The following is a 15,597-nucleotide window of genomic DNA, read 5'->3' on the forward strand; positions in this document are numbered from 1 at the left end:
TATAATAGCATCATACTGGCATACTTGATGGTCTGCAGACACAATATACCATTGACCATCTCCATAGATTTGCATTGGCTATATTCGATGGTCAGAAGGTTCTCCTTACTTGTCTCTAATTCCTGGAATTTCTAGTCTCCTTAAAGACTCAGCTCCAGTTCCCCCTTCTGTGTAAGACTATTACAGAAATCACTCATTGTATGGTGCTAATGTCTTCCCCTCCATAGTCGGTATTAGTTGCTTTAAAAATATATAGGATGTAAGGTCCTATAGGGAATACACTATTTCAATTTTGACTTTTTATCCCCAGTATCTAAGATGGTTTTTGGATCATAGTAGACACTTAATAAATATTTGTTCTATTGTTTGATTAATGCTGCAATGGGACACTTTTTTCATTTCTATATTTTTTCCCTATGTTGTCTTCTGAGGTTTAATACATTTCAGATTTTGCAAAATAAACCTGCTAATGTAAGTCAGAGGCAGAAATGAAGCACTTCCCTTGACAAAAATGATAATTTTTTTTATATTAAACCACAGGTATTTATCACAATTTCTCAAGAAATGAAGTAACATGACAAAGGTATTCTTAGGAAGATTATTTTGGCATCTATTTAGAGGGTGAATAAGATATAGGAGAAAAAAACTAGAAATAGTACTAGTTATGAAGCTATTATAATAGTCTGAATATAAGGAAAGGGGGGCCTGAATGAGAATGATGACCAATGATTAGAGTGAAAGGAAGATAATGTGAAAGATATTAGAAAAGTTAAAATTGAAAAGTTATTTCATCTGGGATAATTTATAAGAAAGTGAAGAGTAGAAGGGAACACTATAGTTTTGAGTGAGTGAATGGATTTTGCCTTCTACAGCAAAAAAAAAATGAAAGAGAAGAACATTTGGGGAGTGGAAGGAAGATGAGTTTTCTTTTGGACATATTGAGTTTTAGATGAATATAAGGCATCCCACTGGATATTTAGCAGGTAGCTGCTATTGCAAGACATAATTTTTAGAGAAATATCTGGCTTAGTTATGCAAATTTGAAAATTATCTCCACATATCACATCATTCTATTAAGGAAAACTGATGAGGTTTCTAAAAGAAAAGTAGTAATAAGAGACCTGTATAATGCATTCAGGGATGTCTGTGATTGAACAATAGTGACTGGCAAATTATCAAGCCAAAAAGTAGAATGAAGAGTGGTCTAATAGGCTGCATTGCTCAAAGGCTTGAGAACTATCCAATAAGAAGGTTCAAGTCCAAGTCCCCTTTGATGCATTTTGATTTTGTCTCTCAATCTCTCTCTGTCTCTCTCACTCTCTCTGTTTCTCTTTCTCTCCCTTTCATCTGAGAGGGAACAGCTAATTCCATCAACTGGAGATATGAGGAAAGATCTCTTATAGAAAATAGATTTTGATGTGAGTATTGAAGTAAACAAGCAATTCTAAGGGTAAAAATGAGGAGGAAAAACATTTTTTTTGTTGAGAGACAGGAAATAATATGATATCAAGATAGATGGAAGCTAAGAAGTCTTGCACATAATACTTGAATTAGGTCAATAAGATTGAATCTTGAAATGGCAATTGATTAGGGAAATTTACAAAAGGCATCTTATGAAAAGTCTTAAATGGCAAAAGTGATACACTATTTTCACAATTTCTTCAATAACATGGCACCCATAATAGATTAAATATAATAGATTAAATAAATAAATAAAAAATAAAAAACCCCATAATAGATTAAATAAAAAAAAAATAAAATGTCATTATATAATCAAAAGGACTGAAAACTTTAAAAAAATGGGGGGGTGGTGTTGATGTAATTTGGTAACATAGTGGTCTTTAAGTTCTTTAATGTAAATGTTATTTCAGTTTCTATAAGTGAGATTGCTATGAACGTCTGAAATTCTGAGTATTTTATTAGATCTACTCATTCATTTCTCCTTAATAATGTGCACACAGCAAAAAAGCAAATATCCTATCAATAAATTCCATAAAAATAATATAAATATGTATTTATGCCTATTCAGGGTTAATTTATATTATGGCATTGTTTATTTCTTACCTGAAAAGCAGTATTTAAACAAAGAGCTGATTCTTTTAATGCAATGAAGCAAGATCTAATTTTAAACATCTTGTAAAAAAGAAATTTCTAAGCCTAAACCAAAATTATGGCACTCAATAAGAATGTGTTGAGTTATTAGTAATGAGGAGAATTAAAATCATTCCTAGCTGAAAGATGATTTTCAGTGAGCTGAAAAGCACGATTTAGCATGTCACAGATGTGGTAGAAAATAGTTAAATAGTTAAAAAGACATGAATTTTTCAACTGTAAGACAAAAATCAATGAAGATTTTTTCATATTATAGATTTAAAAACATTTGTTTAAAAGCAAAGCATGGTGTTTCTACTGAATTTAACTTCCCCAAAACTTATTATAAAAAAAGAAGAGAGAGAGAAAAAGAGAAAGAGAGAGAGAGAGAGAGAGAGAGAGAGAGAGAGAGAGAGAGAGAGAGAGAGAGAGAGAGAGAGAGAGAGAGAGAGAGAGAGAGAGAGAGAGAGTTGTAGATAAGAGAGTGGGAGCCATAAAAAATGTGATAATTAAAATGTTTGGGAACAAGGGAAATATATATTTCCAATTATGACCACTGAAATGTTTTCTACTGTGTCTTGGTTTTATATAAATATAAGATAGTCACCAGGGAATATATTCCCAATTTATGAATATGCCCAAGCCAACTGGGTTTTATAGAGAAATTTAATTTATAATACACTGATTAGTCAATAGAAAAAGAGAGAAAGTAAGAAAGGAATAAGAATGAAGGGCCTCAAGCCAATAAGGCCTAGACCTCAGTCCTAAGAGATAAATCAGTCAGTTGGTTTTATCACTCACCCAAAATCTCTCTAGGTAAGGCTTCTCATGCCAACCTCAGGTTCCACCTTCAAGAGAGCCTCCTTTCAAGAAATGTTTCCAGAGAATCCTCTTCCTGACTCCTCCTGAATTCTCCTTCCACAGCCTCCTTCAAGACCTCTCCAGGAGCTCTCCCTCCAGGACCTCTCTCCTCCCAGACCTCCTTCAGAGCATAAACTTCCTCCCTCAGTCCTCCTGACCTCCTATCTTTAAGCAAACCATTTAAGTTCCCTCCCTTCAGTTCTCACATCTACCAATCACTGTCCATGTCTCCCCTGTGCCAATGGTGGCTCTAGCTTAACCCAGGACCACCCAGAGGTCTCTCCCCTTTGCACATGTCTGTTGAAGGTCACATTCTCAAATAATTAAATCTTGATCTTTGCTGCAGCCCTTCCTAAATCCTGTTACTCTGAGTAGGATGGAGATTGTAGTTTCCAAGACCTGGTTCTGTCATTCCAAGTATCTCTAATGTATCAATTCTAAAATCAATCATGACTCAAAGAACTTCCTGTTCTATGCTTAAGCATAGGTCAAAGCCCTTTCCATTGTTTAGCAAAAGGTTTCTGTCCTAAAGTCATCTTAAGTAGGGAGGAGAAGGATCCTCCCATGCTAAGGAGTTTCATATTCCAATAGAGTTCTTACTATCAGTAGGAAATTTTTTTAAGTATGAAATTTCCCAATGGGGAAATTTTCAACATTCATAAGTCTAAGAAATTTTAAGGTTTACAGGATTCATATCAGGAATGAAATGCTGGTTTAACATCAAGAAAACCATGCATATAATTGACCATATCATTAGCCAAACTAACAGAAATTTCATGATCATCTGAATAGATACAGAAAAATCCTTTGACAAAATTAAATGAAATTCCTATTGAAAACATAAGAAAGTATGGGAATGAAAGGGCCTTTCCTCAAAATAATAAACAGTATTTATTTAAAACAATCAGGGAGTATCATCTGCAATGGGGATAAGTTAGACACCTTCGCAATAAGATCAGGAGTGAAACAAGGATGCCCATTATCACCATTATTATTTAATATTGTATTAGAAATGCTAGTGGTAGCAATAAGAGAAGAAAATAAATGAAAGGGATTAAAGTAGGCAATGAGAAAACTAAACTATCACTCTTTGCAGATGATATGATGGTATATTTAGAGAATCCTAGAAAATCAACTAAAAATAATGGAAAAATTAATAATTTTAGCAAAGTTGCAGAATACAAAATAAACCCATATAAATCATTAGCATTTCTATATATTTCCAACAAAAAAGCAGCAAGAGCTATGAAGAGCAATTCCATTTAAAATCACTCTAGATGCTATAAAATACTTTGGAATCTATCTGCCAAGAGAAACTCAGGGATTATATAAATATTACTACAAAACACTTTTCACACAAATAAAACTAGATCTAAACAATTGGAAAAAAAACATTAATTACTCATTGGTAGTATTAGCTAACATAATAAAAATAATAATCCTACATAAACTAATTTCTTTATTCAATGTCATACCTATCAAACTACCAAAAAACTTTTTAAGAAAATTAAAAAAATATATAACAATGTTCTTCTGTAAGGAAAAAAAATGACCAAGAATATCAAAGGAACTAATGAAAATAAATGTGAAGGATGGAGGCCTAGCAGTACCTGATCTTAAACTTTACTACAAAGCAGTCTTCATTGAAACAGTATGGTACTGGCTAAGAGAGAGAAGAATAGATCAATGGAATCAACTACGGGTAAATAACAGCAGCAAGCTACTGTTTGGTCAACTGAACGATCCCAGATTTTGGAACAAGAACTCAGTTTTTGACAAAAACTGCTGGGAAATCAGAAAATTGTATGGAAAAAAATAGGTTTAGATCAACATTTTATACCCTACATCAAGATTAATTCAAAAGGGGTAAAAGACTTAAATATAAAGAGTGAAATGCTAAATAAATTAGGTGAACATAGAAAAATATACTTGCTATGTCTGTGGAAAAGGAAGGGATTGAAGAATAAGCAAGAGATAGAGAATATTATAAAAAGTAGAAATGAATAATGCTAATTATATTAAATTGATTTTTATTTATTTTTTGTTTTTTAATTAATTTATATAGTCAATTTAGAATATTATTTCTTGGTTATAATAATCACATTATTTTCCTCCCTCCCCTCCACTCCCCCTTACCACAGTCAACACGCAATTTCATAGGGTATTACTTGTGCCCTTGATAAGAGCCTAGTTCCATGTTGTTGATGTTTGTACTAGGATATTCATTTAGAGTCTTCATCCCCAACCATATCCCCTTGACCCATGTATTCAAGCAATTGTTTTTCTTCTGTGTTTCTACTCCCACAGTTTTTCCTCTGAATGTGGATAGTGTATTTTCTTGTAGATTCCTCCAAGTTGTTTGGGATCACTGCATTGGCACTAATGGAGAAGTCCATTACATTTTATTGTACCACAGCATATCAGTCTGTATACAATATTCTCCTGGTTCTGCTCCTTTCACTCTGGTCATTCCAGTTCCCATGGAATTCCTCCATTTTATTATTCCTTTGAGAAGAATAGTATTCAATCAACAAATATATACCACAATTTGTTCAGCCATTCCCCAATTGAAAGGCATCCCCTCATTTTCTAATTTTTTGGCCACCATAAAGAGCACAGTTATGAATATTTTTGTACATGTCTTTTTCCTTATTATCTCTTGGGGTACAAACCCAGCTGTACTATGATTGGATGAAAGGGCAGACAGTCTTTTAGAAGTTTCCTTCTTTATATTCAAGTTACTCACCCATTGTGAGTTTATCCTGGTGTAGGGGATGAAATGCTGATCCAAACCTAATCTCTCCCATAGTGTCTTTCAATTTTCCCAGAATTTTTTATCAAGTAGTGAATTTTGGTCCCCAAACCTGGGATGTTTGGGATTATCAAAGACTGACTTGCTGAGGTCATTTAAACCAAGTCCATTCCACTGATCCTCTTTTCTGTATTTTAGCCAATACCAAATTGATGATCACTGCTTTATAGTATAGTTTGAGATCTGGGACTGAAAGTCCTCTTTCCCTCACATCTTTTTTCATAATTTCTCCTCATATCTTTGATCTTTTCTTCTTACAAATGGACTTTGCTATTTTTTTCTAATTCAGCAAAATAGTTTTTTGGTAGTTCAATGGGTATGGCATTAAATAAATGAATTAATATGGGTAGGATTGTCATTTTTATATTATGTTAGTTCATGCTACCCATGAGCAATCAATGTTTTTTCCAATTGTTTAAATCTAATTTTAATTGTGTGGAGAGTGTTTTGTAGTTGTGTTAATACAGTTCCTTTGTTTCTCTTAGCAGATATATTCCTAAGTATTGCATATTGTCTAGGGTGATTCTAAATGCATTTCTGTTTCTAATTCTTGCTGCTGAGATGTATTGGACAAATATAGAAAGGCTGATGACTTATGTGGATTTATTTTGTATTCTGCAAATTTGCTAAAGTTGTTGTATATTGTGACTTGCTTTTTGATTGATTCTCTAGGACTCTTTAAATAGACCATCATATCATCAGCAAAGAGTGATAGCTTGGTCTCTTAACTGCCTATTTTAATACCTTCAATTTCTGTTTCTTCTCTAATTGCTACACCTAGTGTTTCTAGTACAATCTTAAAATAATAGAGGTGATAATGGGCATCCTTGTTTCACTCCTGATCTTAATGAGAAAGCTTCTAGTTTATCCCCATTACAGATGATATTTGCTGATGGTTTTAGATATATACTGATTATTATTTTTAGGAAAGGCCTTTCTATTCAAGGGCCTTTCAATAGTGTTTTCAATAGGATTGGGTGTTGTATTTTGTCAAAGACTTTTTCTATATCTATTAAGATAATCATGTGATTTTTGTGAGTTTTCTTGTTAATATAGTCAATTATGTGGATGATTTTCCTAATATTGAACCATCCTCACATTCCTGGTATGAATCCTACCTGATCATAGCGAATAACACTCGTGATCACTAGCTGGAGTCTTTTTGCTATTATTCTCTCTAAGATTTTTGCATCTTTGTTCATTAAGGAGATTGGGCTATAGTTTTCTTTCTCTGTTTGTGGCCTGCCAGGCTTTGGAATCAGTACCATGTTTGTGTCATGAAATGAATTTGGTAGAACTCCTTGTTTGCTTATTCTGTCAAATAGTTTGTATAATATTGGGATTAGTTGTTCTTTTAATGTTTGATATAATTCATTTGTGAATTCATCTGTACCTGGGGATATTTTCTTAGGGAGTTCTTTGATGGCTTGTTGAATTTCTTTTTCTGATATGGACAACTCATATTTTTTTTAAATATGCATCCATATCAACTGTATTGCCATATTTTTGCAATATAATGGGGCACAATAGTTTTTAATGATTGCCTTAATTTCCTCTTCATTAGAGGTGAGGTCTCCCTTTTCATCTTGGATACTGTCAATTTGATTTTCTTCTTTCCTTTTCTTAATTAGATTGACCAACAATTTGTTTATTTTTTATCAAAGTACCAGCTTCAGACTTCTGGGTAATCATGGCTGCAATCTAGATGCCACACACTTCCTCTCCCCAGCACCAAATGAAATAGATTACATCAAAGGAGCATAAAAATCACTTTTGGAGGAACAGAAGGACTCCCCAGTACTCCCCAGTATCCCCACAGAGGCTAAGGTACGTGGGGTTTGAATATTTCCACACTATAATAAGAAGGAGGAAGAGCTTGCACAGAAACATGAACTGAGCCGCCCTTTCCCCTCCACCTACCCCACCAAACCAGAGTGAGCTACTGGGACAGCAAGTGAGTGTGGAAAGTCTCTGTCTGGGGGGGCACTCCAGGTTCCTTGGGATCTGGGGAATGCCAGGAAAAAACATCTCAGGGCATTTTCACGGGAGAACCCGGCACTAAGCATAGGGGGTAAGCGAAGCTGTACTCGGGGCTGTTGCGCTGAGCATCTGGGCAGAGCTAAACACCAGGGGCAGACCACGCGCTGATTATCTGGGAGGAGCTGGACACCTGGGCAGTTTGGCTGTGGCCCCTGCCCAGCACTCTAAGAAACCTTGGAGGCTGGGAAGAACTAGTCTGAGGCAACCTAAATTCACAGAAAACCCGCCCATATCACCCAGACTCCAGACCAAAAATGAAAGGGGAATAAAACCACCAAAGGGATGGCTCACATGGCCCAAAATCAAGCCTCCAGGAAGAAAGGGAAAAATGTGACTATTGAAAACTTTTATGGTAGAAGTACCCAAGGAAAAGGGGAGAATGAGGAGGAAATCCAAAAAAAAAAAATCAGAACATGCCTCCCAAAATGGAAACTATCATCAACAAGCTCTGGAAGATCTCAAACTGGAACTTATCCAAAAGATGGAAACCTGGAAAGAAAAATGGGAGAAAGAGATCAGCAGTCTGAAAGATAAGACCGCTCAATTGGAAAAAAGAGCTCCAAGCATCCAATAGAAGGGCAGACAAAGCTGAAAAGCAAAACCAGTCCCTAAAGACCAGAATTAAGCAACTCAAAGAAAGTGAGATCATAAAACAGAAAGAATCAATAAAGCAAACCCCAAAAATTAATGAATTAGAAGAAAACATAAAATATCTCACTGAAAAGGCCACAGACTTGGAAAACAGAGGGAGAAGAGACAACCTCCGAATTATCGGTCTCCCAGAAAAACCAGAGATAATAAACTCGATATTATTCTACAGGAGATTATAAAAGATAATTACCCCCACATTCTGGAGCAAGGGGGCAAAATAGAAATAGAAAGGGTTTATAGAACACCCTCTATACTAACTCCCCAAAAGACAACCCCTAGGGAGGTAATTGCGAAATTCAAGAGCTTCCAAGAAAAGGAGAAAATCCTACAAGAAGCCAAGAAGAGGAGCTTCAGATATAAGGGGGCTCCCATAAGGATCACACATGACTTAGAAGCTAACACACTAAGAGACCTCAAAGCATGGAACACGATATTTAGAAAGGCAAGAGACCTGGGTCTCCAACCAAGAATCAACTACACAGCAAAACTGACTATATATTTCCAGGGGAAAGTATGGGCATTCAACAAAATAGAAGATTTCCAAGCATTTACTAAGAAAAGACCAGAACTTAGTGGAAAATTTGATATCCAAGCACAGAAAGCAAGAGAAACATGAAATGGTAAATATGAAAGAAAGGGAAAAGGAGATGAATCTTATCTTTTTCTTTAAGTCAAACTCTCTACTATAAGGACTACATTTACATCAAATTATATATATTAATATGTGGGGAAAATGTTTTGTGTAAGTCTCAAAAATTGTATGCATCATAAGAGTAGTTAGAAACTACATGCATAGGGAAAGATTGGGGCATTAAGGAGATTTGGGGAAAGTGGGGGCAAAGAAAGGAAAAGTGAGGGGGGAAACCGTCGATAACACTAAGACTTACTTCAAGAAATAGGGGGGACTTAATAAAATGATCTTTCCCATATAAAGATACACATGGGAAGGGGAGGGGAAGAACTCTTATATGAGAAGGAGAGGAAGAGAGCATGAAGTTGATTACTTAAACCTTACTCTCAGTGAAATCAAATCTGAGAGGGAAGAACATCTAGATCCAGTGGGATCCTGAATTCTATCTTATCCATTAGGGCAAGAAAGAAAGGAAAATTAAGGGGGGGGAGGTGGGGAGGGAGTATAAAAAGGGAGTGAATGAGAGGGGGGAGGGGAAGGGATCATAAAAAGGGAGGGGCTAGAAAGGGAAGCATCTCAAGGGAGGGGACTAGGGGGACTGACCTATAGTAAATCACTGGTTCAAAAGGAGATAGCTAAAGAAGAAAGGTCAGAATTAGGGGAAGATATCAAAATGCCAGTGAATCCACAAATGACAATCATAACTTTGAACGTGAATGGGATGAACTCACCCATAAAACATAGATGGATAGTAGATTGGATTAGAACCCCAAACTCTACCATATGTTGTCTTCAAGAAACACATATGAGGCAGGTTGATACTCACAAGGTCAGAATTAAAGGGTGGACAACACCTATTTGGCCTCAACTGATAGTAAGAAGGCAGGAGTTGCAATCATGATATCTGACAAAGCCAAAGCAATAATAGACCTGATCAAAACGGATAGGGAAGGTAAATATATTTATATTTTATATGTATAGACAATGAGGAAATATCACTAATCAACATGTATGCACCAAATGGTATAGCATCCAAATTTTTAATAGAGAAACTAGAGAATTGAAGGAAGAAATAGACAGTAAAACCATATTAGTGGGAGACATGAACCAATCATTATCAAATTTAAATAAATCAAACCAAAAAATAAACAAGAAAGAGGTAAAAGAGGTGAATGAAATTTTAGAAAAAATAGAGTTAATAGACATATGGAGAAAAATAAATAGGGACAAAAAGGAATACACCTTCTTTTCAGCACCACATGGCACATTCACAAAAATAGATCATACACAGAAACATGGCACTCAAATACAGAAAAGCAGAAATAATAAATGCAACCTTTTCAGATCACAAGGCAATAAAAATATTGATCGGTAAGGGTACATGGAGAGCCCAAATCAAAAATTAATTGGAAATTAAATAATATGATACTTCAAAATCAGTTAGTTAGAGAAGAAATCATAGAAACAATTAATAATTTCATTGAAGAAAATGACAACAGCAAGACATCCTTTCAGACCTTATGGGATACAGCCAAGGCAGTACTTAGAGGAAAAAATTCATATCCCTGAGTGTATATATTAACAAATTAGGGAGGACAGAGATCAATCAATTGGAAATGCAAATCAAAAAACTCAAGAATGAACAAATTAAAAAACCCCAAAAGAAAACCAAAGTAGAGATCCTAAAAATTAAGGGAGAAATTAATAAAATCAAAATTGACAGAACTATTGAGCTAATAAACAAGACTAGATGCTGGTACTTTGAAAAAAACAGACAAAATAGACAAAGTACCGGTCAATCTAATTAAAAAAAGGAAAGAAGAAAGGCAAATTAACAGCATCAAGGATGAAAAGGGGGACATCACCTCCAATGAAGAAGAAATTAAGGCAATCATTAATAACTACTTTGCCCAACTATATGGCAATAAATATGCCAACCTAGGTGATATGATGAATATTTACAAAAATATAAATTGCCCAGACTAACAGAAGAAGAAATAATCCCATATCAGAAAAAGAAATCCAACAGGCCATCAAAGTACTTCCTAAGAAAAAATCCCCAGGGCCCGAAGGTTTCACCATGAATTCTATCAAACATTCAAAGAACAGGTAACTCCAATACTATACAAACTATTTGACATAATAAGGAAAGAGGGAGTTTTACAAAATTCTTTTTATGATACAAATATGGTAATGATTCCAAAGCCAGGCAGGCCAAAAACAGAGAAAGAAAATTATAGACCAATCTCCCTAGTGAATATAGATGCAAAAAATCTTAAATAGGATACTAGCAAAAAGACTCCAGCAAGTGATCAGAAGGGTCATCCAACATGATCAAATAGGATTTATATCAGGGATGCAGGGCTGGTTCAATATTAGGAAAACTATCCACATAATTGACCACATCAACAAGCAAACCAATAAGAATCACATGATTATCTCAATAGATGCAGAAAAAACCTTTGATAAAATACAACACTCATTCCTACTAAAAACATTAGAAAGCCTAGGAATAGAAGGGTCGTTTCTAAAAATAATAAACAGTATATATCTAAAACCATCAACTAATATCGTCTGCAATGGGGATAAACTAAATCCATTCCCATTAAGATCAGGAGTGAAACAAGGATGCCCATTATCACCTCTATTATTTGACATTGTATTAGAAACACTAGCAGTAGCAATTAGAGAAGAAAAAGAAATTGAAGGCATTAAAATAGGCAAGGAGGAGACCAAAGTATCGCTCTTTGCAGATGACATGATGGTCTACTTAAAGAATCCTAGAGATTCAACCAAAAAGCTAATCGAAATAATCAACAACTTTAGCAAAGTTGCAGGATACAAAATAAACCCACATAAGTCATCATCATTACTATATAATTCCAGCACAGCTCAGCAGTAAGAAATAGAAAGATAAATCCCATTCAAAATTACCTTAGACAAAATAAAATACTTAGGAATCTATCTCCCGAGACAAACACACGAACTATATGAACACAACTACAAAACACTTTCCACACAACTAAAACTAGACTTGAACAATTGGAAGAACATTAACTGCTCATGGGTAGGATGAGCCAATATAATAAAAATGACCATCCTACCCAAACTCATCAATCTATTTAGTGCCATACCCATGGAACATCCAAAATTTTTTTTTACTGATTTGGAAAAAAACATAATAAAGTTCATTTGAAAGAACAAAAGATCAAGGATATCCAGGGAAATAATGAAAAAAAAATACAAAGGAATGGGGCCTTGCAGTCCCAGATCTCAGACTATATTATAAATCAGAGGTCATCAAAACAATTTGGTACTGGCTAAGAGATTGAAAGGAGGATCAGTGGAATAGACTGGGGGCAAGTGACCGCAGCAAGACAGTATATGACAAACCCAAAGCTTTTGGGACAAAAATCCACTACTTCATAAAAACTGCTGGGAAAATTGGAGGACAGTGTGGGAAAGATTAAGTTTAGATCAACACCTCACACACTACACCAAGATAAATTCAAAATGGGTGAATAACTTGAACATAAAGAAGGAAAATATAAGAAAATTAGACAAACACAGAAGGGAAAGACTTCAAAACAAAGCAAGAATTAGAAAGAGTTACAAAATGCAAAATAAATAATCTGGAATACATCAAATTAAAAAGTTTTTGTACAAAGAAAACCAATGTAACCAAAATCAGAAGGGTAGCAACAAATTGGGAAACAATGTTCACAAAAACCTCTGACAAAGGTTTTATTACTCAAATTTACAAAAAACTAAATCAATTGTACAAAGAATCAAGCCATTCTCCAATTGATCAATGGGCAAGGAACATGAACAGGCAGTTCTCAGCCAAAGAAATCAAAACTATTAATAAGCACATGAAAAAGTGCTCTACATCTCTTATAATCAGAGAGATGGAAATCAAAACAACTCTGAGGTATCACCTCACACCTAGCAGATTGGCTAACATGACAGCAAAGGAAAGTAATGAATGCTGGAGGAGATGTGGCAAAGTGGGGACACTAATTCATTGCTGGTGGAGTTGTGAACTGATCCAACCATTCTGGAGGGCAATTTGGAACTATGCCCAAAGGGTGTTAAAAGACTGTCTGCCCTTTGATCCAGCTATAGCACTGCTGGGTTTTTACCCCAAAGAGATAATAAGGAAAAAGACTTGCACAAGAATATTGATAGCTGCACTCTTTGTGGTGGCCAAAAATTGGAAAACGAGGGGATGCCCATCAATTGGGGAATGGCTGAACAAATTGTGGTATATGTTGATGATGGAATATTATTGTCCTAAAAGGAATAATAAAGTAGAAGAATTCCATGGAGACTGGAACAACCTCCAGGAAGTGATGCAGAGCGAAAGGAGCAGAACCAGGAAAACATTGTACACAGAGACTGATACATTGTGGCACAATCGAAGGTGATGGACTTCTCCATTCGTGGCAATGCAATGTCCCTGAACAATCTTCAGGGATCTAAAAAATACTATCCACAAGCAGAGGAAAAACTGTGGGAGTAAAAACACCGATGAAAAGCAATTGCTTGACTACAGGGTTTGAGGGGATATGACTGAGGAGAGACTCTAAATGAACACTCTAATGCAAATACCAACAACAGGGTAATGGGTTCCAGTCAAGAACACATGTGATAACCAGTGGAATTGTGCATAGGCTATGGGAGAGGGAAAGGTGGTGAGAGAGAGTGGGCTGGGAAGAAAAGAAAATGATATTTGTTTCCAATGAATAATGTTTGGAAATGACCAAATAAAATAATGTTTAAAATTAAAAAAAAATAAAATAAAACTAGTCTTTACATTAAAAAAAAAGTACCAGCTTCTAGTCTTATTTATTAAATCAATAGTTTTTTGACTTTCAATTTTTTTAATTTTTACTTTGATTTTTAGGATCTCTAATTTAGTTTTCATTGGAGGATTTTTAATTTGTTCACTTTCTGGTTTTTTAATTTACATGCCCAATTTATTGATCTCTTCCCTCCCTAATTTGTTAATATATAAACTCAAGGAATTAAATTTCCCCCTGAGTACTGCTTTGGCTGCATCCCATAGGATTTGAATGGATGTCTCATCATTGTCATTTTCTTCAATGAAATTATTAATTGTTTCTATGATTTGTTCTTTGACTAATATGTTTTGGAGAATTGTATTGTTTAATTTCCAATTAACTTTTGATTTACCTCTCCATGTACCCTGACTAATTATTATTTTCATTGCATTGTGATCTGAGAAGATTCCATGTATTATTTCTGTTCTTTTGCACTTGTTTGCAATGTTTTTATGCCCTGATACATGGTCAGTTTTTCTGAATGTACCATGTGCTGCTGAAAAGAAGGTATATTCCTTTTTGTCCATGTTTATTTTTCTCCACATATCTCCTAACTCTAATTTTTCTAAAATTTCATTGACTTCTCTTACCTCTTTCTTTTTTGTTTTTTGGTTTGATTTATCTAGTTCAGATAGAGCAAGGTTCAGGTCTCCCACTAGTATAGTTTTTCTATCTATTTCTTCCTTGAGCTCCACTAGTTTCTCCTTTAGAAATTTGGATGCTATGCCATTTGGTGTATACATGTTGAGTACTGATATTTCCTCATTGTCTATACTGCCTTTTATCAGGATGTAGTTACCTTCCCTATATCTTTTAACTAGATCTATTTTTACTTTGGCTTTGTCAGATATCATGATTGTGACTCCTGTCTTCTTTTTATCAATTGATGCCCAATAGATTTGGCTCCATCCTCTTACTTTCATCCTATGAATATCTACCTTCCTCGTGTGTGTTTCTTGTAGACAGCATATGGTAGGGTTTTGGATTCTAATCCACTCTGCTATTCGTTTGCATTTTATGGGTAAGTTCATTCCATTCATATTCATAGTCATGATTACCAGCTGTGAATTTCCCAGCATTTTGATTTCTACTCCTAGTCCTGCCTTTTCTTCTTTCACTATTTCCTTCTACAACAATGTTTGTTTTTAATTAGTCCCCTCTAGATCCCTTATTTTACTTCCCTTTCTACCCTTCTCTTTTTTGATTCCCCCCTGATTTTCTTTGCAGTCTTTTTAAACTACTCCCCACCCTCTCCCTTCCTTATACTGCTCACCTTCCCACCAGTCTGTTTGTTACCCTTCTATTCTCCAGTAGGGCAAAAATCTTTTCTCTGCCCCAATGGATTCAATTGTTCTTCCCTTTTTGGGTCAATTTCAATGCATGTAAGAGTTGAGTATAGGGGCAGTTTTCTTGAATTATTTTCTGTAATATGATGTCCAGCTTCTTCTTTTGTCATGGTCTTCTGATAGACCAATGATTCTTAAGTTGTCTCCTGGAATGATTTTCCAAATCTTCTGTTTTGTGAATGAGTTGTTACTTATTTTCCTCAATTTTTTTCATTCTTTTGATTTTGTTTTATAGTTTCCTCCTCCCTTGTGAAGTTACTTGCTTCTAATTGTTGTATTCTGATTTTTAAAGATTGGATTTCATATCTGGCTTATTGGTCA

The sequence above is a fragment of the Monodelphis domestica genome, chromosome 6 (assembly GCF_027887165.1).
Source record: "Monodelphis domestica isolate mMonDom1 chromosome 6, mMonDom1.pri, whole genome shotgun sequence".
NCBI lineage: Eukaryota > Metazoa > Chordata > Mammalia > Didelphimorphia > Didelphidae > Monodelphis > Monodelphis domestica.